This window comes from Pinus tabuliformis, chromosome 4_1, assembly GCF_031772625.1.
Source record: "Pinus tabuliformis cultivar Carrire ecotype Pingquan chromosome 4_1, CPIR1, whole genome shotgun sequence".
Classification (NCBI taxonomy): Eukaryota; Viridiplantae; Streptophyta; class Pinopsida; order Pinales; family Pinaceae; genus Pinus; species Pinus tabuliformis.
Genome location: NC_142303.1, coordinates 600,597,100 through 600,607,912, shown reverse-complemented (window position 1 = coordinate 600,607,912; position 10,813 = coordinate 600,597,100). Strand labels below are relative to the sequence as shown.

The following is a 10,813-nucleotide window of genomic DNA, read 5'->3' as shown; positions in this document are numbered from 1 at the left end:
AATTTCAACAAAAAACTTTGACGGTCTTGTAAAATTTTAAACTGTATTTGACAAACAAATCACCTTATAACCGACAATTTACCTGTCAAATTCCAACCCTACCCAGAGATATAAGATTATAAGATTTTCTAAGTCCAATTTTTGCTTTTCATATGAATATGTCATTTTTACAATTAGTAGTGCTGCTTTTCTGTACCCTTCTATTTAATAATAAATTATGTTTTGTTTCCATGTTCATAAGTAGAATTACTGCACATGGATTCCAAACCCCAAAAGTCAGGTCCAATTTTCCCTTTACAATTAAGTCACCAACCAACCATACTACATTTTTGTTTTGGGATCTTACCTGCCAGCTCATTCCTCATTCAAGATGTCAGGTTTTTCATAGTGTTTTTGACGAAGCTAAATATAAGATGTCAGTTTTTTCAGTGTCTAGAGTCTAAAGATTCGAAGCCCCACAAGTGCGAACGTAGATTGGGAGGCGAACCGATACAGTGAAGGAATCAGAAAAAGTGTAGTATCCATTCATGCAAAAGCCTCCTAGGCCCATAAACCAGGGCCAGCCAGAATGGATGATTCGAGGATTCTATCTTTTCTCAGCGCAGACAAATTCTTTAAAACAAAAACTGGTGGACAGTAGGATAAATAAGAAATAAGATTCATCACGAAGAAATGGCTTCCAACCCTGGGAGATCCACTTATGGAGCTTAGTGGCCAAAGACCGTTGAAATCGCCAGTAAACATTCTAGAATACCGCGTGGTGCAGAGCTTCCTAGCCAAGATGAAGCTGCCTGTTCAATTACAGATTCAAGAGTATCCATCTGAGACGAGGCGCTCTGGAACATTCCCACCTTTTAAAGATTTATTCAAGCCATTAGAGGCCTCTGCACCAGCAATAAGAACCCTTTTCCGGAAGAAAGACGAACTTAAAAAAAGGAGGCCTCGAGCAGCATAACCTGTAACCAAGCTGAGGAAAGAGATCCGAGACACACAGGACGAACCCGAAGGCTAGGGTTGCAGAAAGCTTCACGGAAAAGCAGAGCCGGTGATTATAACAGCCCGGGACGCTTACTTGGAAAGTTTGCGAAAGTAAATGTAAGGATAAGGTTTAGGGTGAGCTTACTTGGGAAGCCCGTGAAAGTAAATGTAAATTCTAAGGTTTCATTTATGGTTGTTTACCTTGTAGCCATCTGTTGGATGTAGCACTATTCACCTATGGGTTGACTGGAACATCATACCTATAAAATGAGGAGTAACTTAAAAAGTCAACGTGGGTGCCCTTAAAACGACCTTCTCGCCATTATTATTACAAAGAATTATTCAATGGAAGACCATCATCCATCATCATCCAGTGGTTTTGTAGGAGACGGATCAGTGGATCTCCATGGACGCTCTGTTAGCAAAGATCATACTGGACGATGGAAAGCATCACTTCTTATCATTGGTATGAATTCAATTATCTCTCACACATTCAACTCTTAAATGGTGTAACATCTTTTGTGTTTGGTGATCATATTTTATCATCATTTTCTTCACAGGAGTGGAGATAGCAGAGAGGTTTGCCTTTACAGGCATACATTCAAACTTGGTGACTTACCTCACAGATGTTTTGAGTGAGAGTACTGCTACTGCTGCAAAGAATGTGAATGACTGGTCAGGAGTGGCGTCCATGCTTCCTTTCCTGGGGGCTTTTGTTGCAGATTCATATTTGGGTCGTTATTGGACTATTGTCGTCTCATCTGTCATATATTTGATGGTTAGTATTTTATTTTTCCTTTTCCGTTTTTTCCAAGTCATCTCAGAAGCATACCCCAAGCAGATACAATACAACAAGTGGACTTCGTTGGGCTTAGGTGCCAATTGTGACAAATCGCTGTTCCATGAAAACCATCAAGGATTTACACCGAACTTTATTCCTTTGAAACTCATGCCATACGGCTAGGGCAGACCACACAAAAATGGGACACTCTTGGACAGTTAAACAGTCAGTAAAGTTTACACCTCATATTACTGGCACAAGACCTTACCTGATTGCTTCAGGACTTATTAAGGCAGGACCAGCCCATTAAAGGCATCGAGAACCTTACTCTCCAAGAATCTACCTTGAAGTACAAACCCTTTGTAGGGTTGATCAGGATTTACCGGCATGACCCTAGCATTAAACAATGGATAATTCTGTATCTGTATAATTAGTTTCCCAGTGGATTCATGCAAATTTTGATGGACGCAGGAAGATTTTGCTATATTTGGGTGAATTGAACCCCTATTTAAAAGGACAGTAGGGTTTGAAAATAATTGTTCTTTTTCTGCCTTAATCTTGTGCATGGAATCTGACTAATAAACACTACATGAGATGGATTGTTACAGGGATTTATTTTGGTCACTTTGTCCGCCTCTTTGACGAGTCTGAAGCAGGTTGGGATTTTCTTCTTCTCAATCTATTTGGTTGCTTTGGGGTAAGGAGGCTTCAAACCCTGTTTACAAGCATTTGGTGCCGATCAGTTTGATGAGGATGACCCGGAAGAGAATAAGTATAAGAGTTCATTCTTTAACTGGTGGTATTTTGGTATTTGCATTGGTACTCTTACGGGATTCACTGTACTCACGTATATTCAGGACGATATCGGATGGGGCCTAGGATTTGGCATTCCTGCTGTGACTATGGCAATAGCACTGTTTATCTTCTTGTGTGGGACAAGATTTTACCGGCATAAACTGCCTGGTGGTAGTCCTCTTACTCGAATTGTTCATGTCTTTGTTGCAACATTTTATAAGTGGAACGTTTCCACTTCTTATCAGGAAGAAAATAACGTAGCTCGCATTGAAGAAAGAGAAGTTTTGATATTTGGGCCAAGAAGACCGCAATTGCGTACTAATCAGTTTAGGTAATTCCTCTCTGGTCTTGCTCAGTTTACATCTGGTTATATTGCATTTATTAGTACAAACCTACAGGAAATAATTGCCACAAAAATTGTTTGACATTGCTAAAAGTGGCCAATGCCATGACTCCAATTTATTGGAGTCACAGTGGTTTTGCCATTTGACATGGAAAATATTGAAACTCTTGGTAATTGAAATAATCTTCTTGTACGAAGAGGACTGGCAATTTATTTTAAGGATAGAGTATAGGATATGGCGACTTCCCGACCACGTGTAAGGTATAGTGTATCCTTAAGTCATTTCTATTTTATTTCAGTCTTATTGTTGTTGCTGCTTGTGGGTTGTACTCTGTTATGTTCAATTTTAGATGAACTAAGATATTTGTGATGGATATCCTCATTCTTCATTTTCCAGGTTTCTCGACAAAGCTACAGTTGATGATGAGTTGGACCATGAGTGCAAAACAACCTTCAATTGGCGACTATGCACAGTCCAAGAGGTTGAAGAGGTGAAAGATGTTCTTGGGTTGTTACCAATTTGGATGGGATGTTTAATGTATGGGGTTGTCTTTGCACAATCTTCAACATTTTTCACAAAACAGGGGAGCACAATGGATAGAAAGATTGGAACACATTTTGAGATCCCTGCTGCTAGCTTACAATGTTTTACTAGCCTATCTATTCTCCTACTGGTGCCTGTCTATGACCGCATCTTTGTTCCAATTGCAAGGCACTTGACAGGGAATGAACGGGGGATAACTATGCTGCAAAGGATAGGCACTGGCATGTTTTTCTCCATTATATCAATGATTGTTGCTGCATTGATAGAGATTAGAAGAATCGAGGTAGCAAAGGACAATGGACTGATAGACCTGCCCAATGCAACAATTCCCTTGAGCATTTTTCTGCTGCTTCCACAATATGTGCTATTTGGCATAGCGGATGTATTTGCAATGGTAGGAATCCAAGAGTATTTTTATGATCAGATGCCAGACACTATGAAAAGCTTAGGTATTGCTGTGTATCTGAGTGTTGTAGGAGTTTCTAGTTTCATTAGCAGCATCCTTATTTCAATTACTGAGAAGCTTAGTTGCAGAAGCAAGGGGGGTTGCTGGTTCACAAACAACCTGAACAAAGCTCATTTAGACTACTTTTATTGGCTTCTAGCCTCTCTGAGTGCAATAAATCTCTGCATTTACATGTTCTTAGCCAGCTGCTATCAGTATAAAAATCCCACAAAATATATTTCTTATGAGGACAACGAATCATTTAACGAAAGGCCACTTATTCATTCATGAGCATATGTTGAGATATTTAAGGGAATTGTTAAGGTTTCCCTGTTCAGGCAGAGTGCATTACTCTCAGGCAAGACAAATTGTAGAGTTAGGTACAGAACATGTTATCCTCGATTCTATGTTGAAAGTGTCCCATCATAAGTGAGTGTTTGTTTGTAAATGCAGTGCATGTGTATCTTGGAGCCCTTCTTAGGATGCTTAGGTAACCCTATACAGAAATGTCGCAGTTACTTGCCTAAAGCAAATGGCCTTCACTATTTAATGAGACTGAGATTAACGGGAATTCTGTTAAAAGCTGGAGCTTTAGTTGGCATTGGAGGTTTAATCCAAAGTTAGTCGAGAATGTTCTTTGATTTACTGAGCAAGTTTGGTGTCTAGCTCACTTACTTTTCTCACTTGGCTCCACTTCTAGCCTGTATAAAAAAATGACATTGAAGAAATGAGAAATCTAAAATATATATTGTTATCAGCAAAGCTATTGTGCAAAAGAACCTAATGGTAGATGCATCATTAGTTCACATGCATTTTAAAATAATTAATGAAGGTAAAGAAGGTTAGGTTAAACTAAGAAGGCACTCTTGACATGGATACTTGCCTTGATGTCAACTGCACCCATACCCATTAGGGGTGTTTGTTATGAGAGCACCACCTTAGGTGGTTCTGATTGGGTGAGTTAAATCACATGGTTCAATAATAGCCATGAGCTTGTTCAATTTAAAGAATTACAATATATAACTCTCATTTTTCGATTTTGTCATCATGTTCATTATCTATTAGTATTTATTGTGTTATCCCTGGGTCCTTGGGCTCCCTAACAAGAGTAACCTGTACTATTGCTAGGCTTCACTTGGGATGATTATGAGTTATGATTGTTAAACTTTCACTGTAACCTATATATAGCAAATGGATAAGAATTTGCAACATAAATATATTCAACATAAGGATGAAATTTAAATAACATAGCAACCATAGCAAAGAAGCACATACAACAACTAAGATTTTTTTCCTTATTGGGAACAAATTATTTTTCACCTTGTTGATTTCTTTTCTTTTATAAAGATTGTGCAAACATAGAAATGGCGTTTCTTCTAAAATTATGAATGCAATCTGGAAACAACTTCACTTCTAAAATACAAGAATGTAATCCAAAGATTTCTTTGAACATTCTCTATACAAATAGAATCTGCTAGTGGCACATGATGTAATTGGGAATATCCTAACAATTTCCCACTTGGCAGTACATTGTTTAAGGTTGAATACCCAACTTACCGCTACACCAAGCAAATTTTCTCCTATCCATTGCTTTAGTTGAAGAATGTATTTCATTACCTTAAGTCCCAACCTTAAGTATTGATACCTTACTAGACTCAATTATACCTCTTTAAAATAGTAGAATTTCACCTTGATATGTTTTTTCAATGGATAAATGCAATTCCACTCTAATTGTAACAAAAAGGCATGGGTCCGTTTCAAGTCCAATATATCTACATAATTGTTATTGTTGGAGAATGTAATTGGTTTTGGTCTTCATAATTTGTACCATTATGTATTTTATGTAAAAAACAAAAAAAAGGAAAAAAATAAATTATTATTATTTTCTAGATAAGCATGCTCTTTGTGCTTTTATGTTTTTGAGTCAAAGAGTCAAAGTCCTATTATGTTCCTATTGTAAAAGAAAAAGATTTTTTTTTTTTTTTAAATGTAAATTTTAGGACAAAAACTCCTCTAGATGCCAAATGACTTACATGTGAAATCGGCCTTGCCCTAATGGACATGTCTATTTACACCCCTCTGAACTGTGTAAATAGAGGATAGATGGAGCTCATTTGGACACAAACACTTGGATGGATTTGGTTTGAAATATTGCAGAGAAGGGCAACAAAGAAGTGTTGGATGAAGTCTGGAAGAAAGGATTTCCTTCTTGGAGTTGGAGTTTGTGGATGATCTGCCTTGATATATCACTTGTTGGTTTCTTGCTGATGAATCCATTAGAAGGAAGGTTTAGCTTGGCATCTAGAGGCGGAAATTTTTGTGATTATAGGCTTTGGATATCTCATTTGATCTGATTTTATAAGAAGAGATTTTCTGGGTTTACCCCTTGGAGGGGGTTTTCCCTGGCTTGTAGCCTATATCTTTTGTTCTATTGTTTTCTGTGATCTTTATATTTTATGGTAATTGCTTGATGATGAAAGAAACATATTAATAAGAATGCTAACAGTTTCACAAGTAATTATCATGTAATGGAAATCGAAGATAAAAATTGAAGAACCTCTCGATTTCCAACAGTTGCAACCTCTACATGATTGTTACAACAAAAAAATGTGCTTGGAATTCTTTGGTGTTGCAATGAACTTTACTTCGATACTGGAATGGGCATCCATTCACTGTCTCTTACTCCAACTCACAACTCCTTCAAACAATGTAAATAGATATGCACAAATGGACTTTTCATTATCAACGAACCCATGCATCTGAAGTTTCTTGTTTTAATAACACCCTCCTACACTTACCCAAGCTAATCGGTCCACCGGGGTAAATATGTGACGAAGAGTTACTATTATATGATTCAACTCCCCAAGTATAGTTAAGGAAGTGGAATCTACAACCAAAACCAAACTAACCTTTCTCAGGTACTCCAGGCCCCCCCAGGGGCTAACCAACCACTCCAGGTGCCCAACCCCTGAGTTAACTTGCTTCTTAATTGAACTAGACCGCCAATCACTCCTATGAAAAGCCCTCCATGTGACTGTAACCCTCCAGTCGCTCCCACAACAAGGCCTCCATGTGACTACAGTCTTTTTCAGGCAGTTTTGTGCCAACGGCCTTGATATATGAGCCTCTTTTTTCAGGTCTAGGACAAAGGCCTCTGCCTAGAACTTGCTGAAATTCTCAGAAATGATAAATAACAAGAACACAAGGCCTCAAATGAAAAAGTTGAACAAGGACCCAACCTGACTCACCCTAACCATGAGAAACATTTCGGATCTCATACTTATCTAAGATTTGTCAAGAAAGTTTGATGCCCTATCACAATAGCTGCATTATTATGTATTACGTCATACATTCATTAAAATTTCATTTACTAATCAAAACATGTTGAAAGCCATAACTCAAGTCTGTGATAAACCATGCTCATAACAAAGATATAACCAACAGATTAACAATGATAGAACAACCATTAAAATCACGTAATAACAAACACATTTACACATAATACACAAGAGGAAAAGAGCTCTTATTAACATATGCAAAATCCACCTAAGTCAGGGACTTCCACGTACCACTCGACCATAGATTGGGTTGAATCAAATCTCTCTTTCAACTAATCACCCCTGTGCCATATTCCAAGCATAAATGTGGGATCTCATGGAATAAACCAAAAAAACCAAACCAAGGCTTTCAGAGGCCAAACCACTTCAACCCTCAACCAGTGATTCCACCTCATGGTCAGATATCGCTAACCATCACCAGATCAGTGTCCATCCAAGTTGTCCAGGGCTCCAGAGTGTTTGTTCCAACCCGGCTTCCAGGACTAGTAACTAAACCCACAACTATTGTTGGGCTCCAAAGCGTTTGTCCAACCAAGGCTCCAAGACTAGTAACTCAACCCACCAAGGGCTCTAGAGCGCTTGTCCAACCAAGGCTTTCCGGACTAGTAACTCAACCCAAACTGTTACAGGGCTTCTAGAGCGTTTTTCCAACCAAGGCTCGAGGAACTAATAACTCAACCCACAACCATAAGGAACATGAGCACTAACCAAAAACAAAAGGTAAAACCCACAACACCATGGCTATCCAGGAAATGGAAAGGCCAGGAAAAACCACTGTCAACCTAGACAATCCTATGCCAATGACAGATCATAACCAAATAACCACATGCATATGCCATGCATTTCAAATCTAGCAAAGAAATCATACATGCAACTCGGTACCTACAAGAGAAACCCATTGTAGCTGTTGATCCCGTTGTCCTCGTGCGCTTTCTTGCTTTTCCTTTTCCTTCTTGCTCCAAATCCAAAGTATGCCACACTCCTCCAAGAGTGCTCCAAGAAAACTCTAAGTGTCGAAGAGTATGAGAGAGATAACAAAATAGTGAGAGCTCGAGGCTGAAATTGACAAAAAGTTATGCACTGATCCTCAAAAGCCTTTTTATTAATGATGCCTCTATTTTCTTCATTTTTCCATTATTTTCCTCCTCACTTGTAATCTGTGACTTTTCACTTTCTTTTTCTCTTAATTTCCATTATTTTCATAAATAAAATGCCAATTAAGGCCTCTTGCCTTTCCAAAGCCTTTGCCATTGCCTTTGCCAATTTCCATAGCCATTGATTAATCACAAGTGATCCCCATCACTATGCTTTTCCCAACATTCATCTTGGAATACATGTCCCATGACCTTGGTTATTATTTTGCCTTTATAAACTTTATTACATGGATTTTTAACCCAAGGATGTTATAGACCCCTCCCCCTTAGGAGAACACCTTCCTCGGTGTTCAATGACACCTACAACCAACAAGACCACTGATAACCAAACATACTGCCCATGGAGCTTTATAACTTAGCTCGTTGCAGTATTTGCAATGAACAACCTGTTGAAAGCATACCAACATGAGAAACATAGCAACATGACAATCATATCGCTTATTGGAGCTTTATAACATAACTCGTTCCAGTATTTACAATGACAACCATATATAAATATGTACATATACCAAAAACTCATTTGCCTCCACTGGAAAACAATGAAATATACATAACTTGCATATGGTCAACCATCTCCCATGTAGCTTCATTGGGCCTAAAGTGCCTCCACTGAAATTTAACCTGCTCGATTGCTCGGTTCCGGAGCATGAGAATCTTTCTTTGCAAAATGCATTGAGGTTCTCGCTGGAATTCCTCTTCTGGTTCCCCCTGCAATATAGACTAGTGAATCACATGATCAACATCCTTTACATACTTTTTAAGTAATGACACATGGAAAACATCACAGAATTTCACTGTCAGAGGCAGTGCAAGTCGATAAGCCATTGGTCCAATCCTCTCAAGGATCTCGAAAGGTCCATAATAACGAGATGTTAACTTCGCACATGACCCAATCCTCAAGGAGCTCTTCTTGGGTTTGATGCGCAAATACACATGTTCCCCAACCTGAAACTCCTTAAACACCCTGTGCTGATTTGCATAGCTTTTCTGCTTGTCCTGTGCTGCCTTTAGGTTCTTCTTGATAACTTGCATTTCTTGTTCCATCTCTACCAACATGTTCGAACCTATCAATACTCTGTTCACTGGATCACTCCAATTGATGGGAGTATTACAACTCCACTCATAAAGTACTTCAAATAGACTCATCTTCAAAGATTCTCGATTAACCCATTGTTCCAAGCAAACTCTACCAGTGGAAGATACTCTTCCCATTTTCATTGTTGATGCATAACATACATTCTCAACATGTCCTCCAAAATCCCATTGACCCTCTCTGTCTGTCCATTTGTCTGTGGCTGATAAGCTGTGCTAAAGGCAAACTTTGTGCACAATCTTGCAAATAACTCTTTCTAGAACCTAGAAGTGAACTTAACATCTCTGTCTGATACAATCTTCTTCGGTATACCATGCAACCTACATATATGATGAAGACTTGTGCTACATCATTAGCTGAAAGTAGACTTCACAGGAATGAAGTGTGCTACCTTTGTCTACCTGTCAACCACAACCATAATAAAATCATGTTGTCTAGATGTCTTTGAAAACTCTGTAATGAAATCCATGGAAATGACCTCCCATTTCCACTTTGGAATCAAAATCGACTGTAGTAGACCACTTGGATGCATACACTCCGCTTTTACGTGTTGAAAACCCAATCATCTAGCCACACACTCTGCCACTTCCCTCTTCAAATTCGGCCAATAATAGAACTTTTTCATCGTTGTCAATGTCTTTTAATATCGTAGGTGACTTGAATACGACTTAGCATGAAATTCCTTCAATATCAACTTTTTGAGCTCACTTTTGTTCGACACATAGATCTTGTCCCTAAATTTGACCAAACCGTTTGCTGTTAAATGACAGTGCACATCCTGATCTCCTATATCCTGCTGTAACCTGTCCTTAAGCTCCCTATACTTGTCATCCTGCTGACCTGCCTACAAGATCCGATCTTGTAAATTTGTCCCATAAGAACTCATAGTTGCTATATAATTTACCTGTACTCTTCTGCTAAGAGCATCTATGACCTTGTTTTCTTTCCCTTGATTGATCAGGTGCTTAAGTTTATGTTAAAAATTAAAAGTGTCAGAATTTTGTCAAACTCAGCTTTAGATTGAAGAGCTCGTCATTCTGAATCCAATGGTACAAACGACACTCAAATCCGAGCTCGTATGCAAAAGTTAGAGCAAGTCAAAGTTCAACTTTGACTTGTCTACATGGCAGGATTGGGATGATGTGGCAAAGGTCCTAGCGAATGAGGAGGCGCCAAGTGATAGACTTCCATTGGCCCTCACATATTGCATATTGCAGCTCGCAGGTGGATCGGGTTAAGAATTGGTCCCCACGTAATGCCGATTGTGATTTGCGATATCGCATATCGCAATTGTAGGAAAGGAGGAGTTATAGAATCGACCCTCGGTACAGTCAGGGTTACG

At 38.8% G+C, this 10,813-nt stretch overlaps 1 pseudogene across 1 annotated transcript; it reads left to right on the top strand.

Annotated features, from left to right (window-relative positions):
- Positions 1-400: 400 nt before the first annotated feature.
- Positions 401-4,731, top strand: LOC149177424 (protein NRT1/ PTR FAMILY 5.10-like; annotated as a pseudogene). The gene is made up of 4 exons (XR_016258108.1): positions 401-1,444; positions 1,539-1,756; positions 2,368-2,885; positions 3,295-4,731. The product of XR_016258108.1 is annotated as a protein NRT1/ PTR FAMILY 5.10-like (transcript).
- Positions 4,732-10,813: the final 6,082 nt, after the last annotated feature.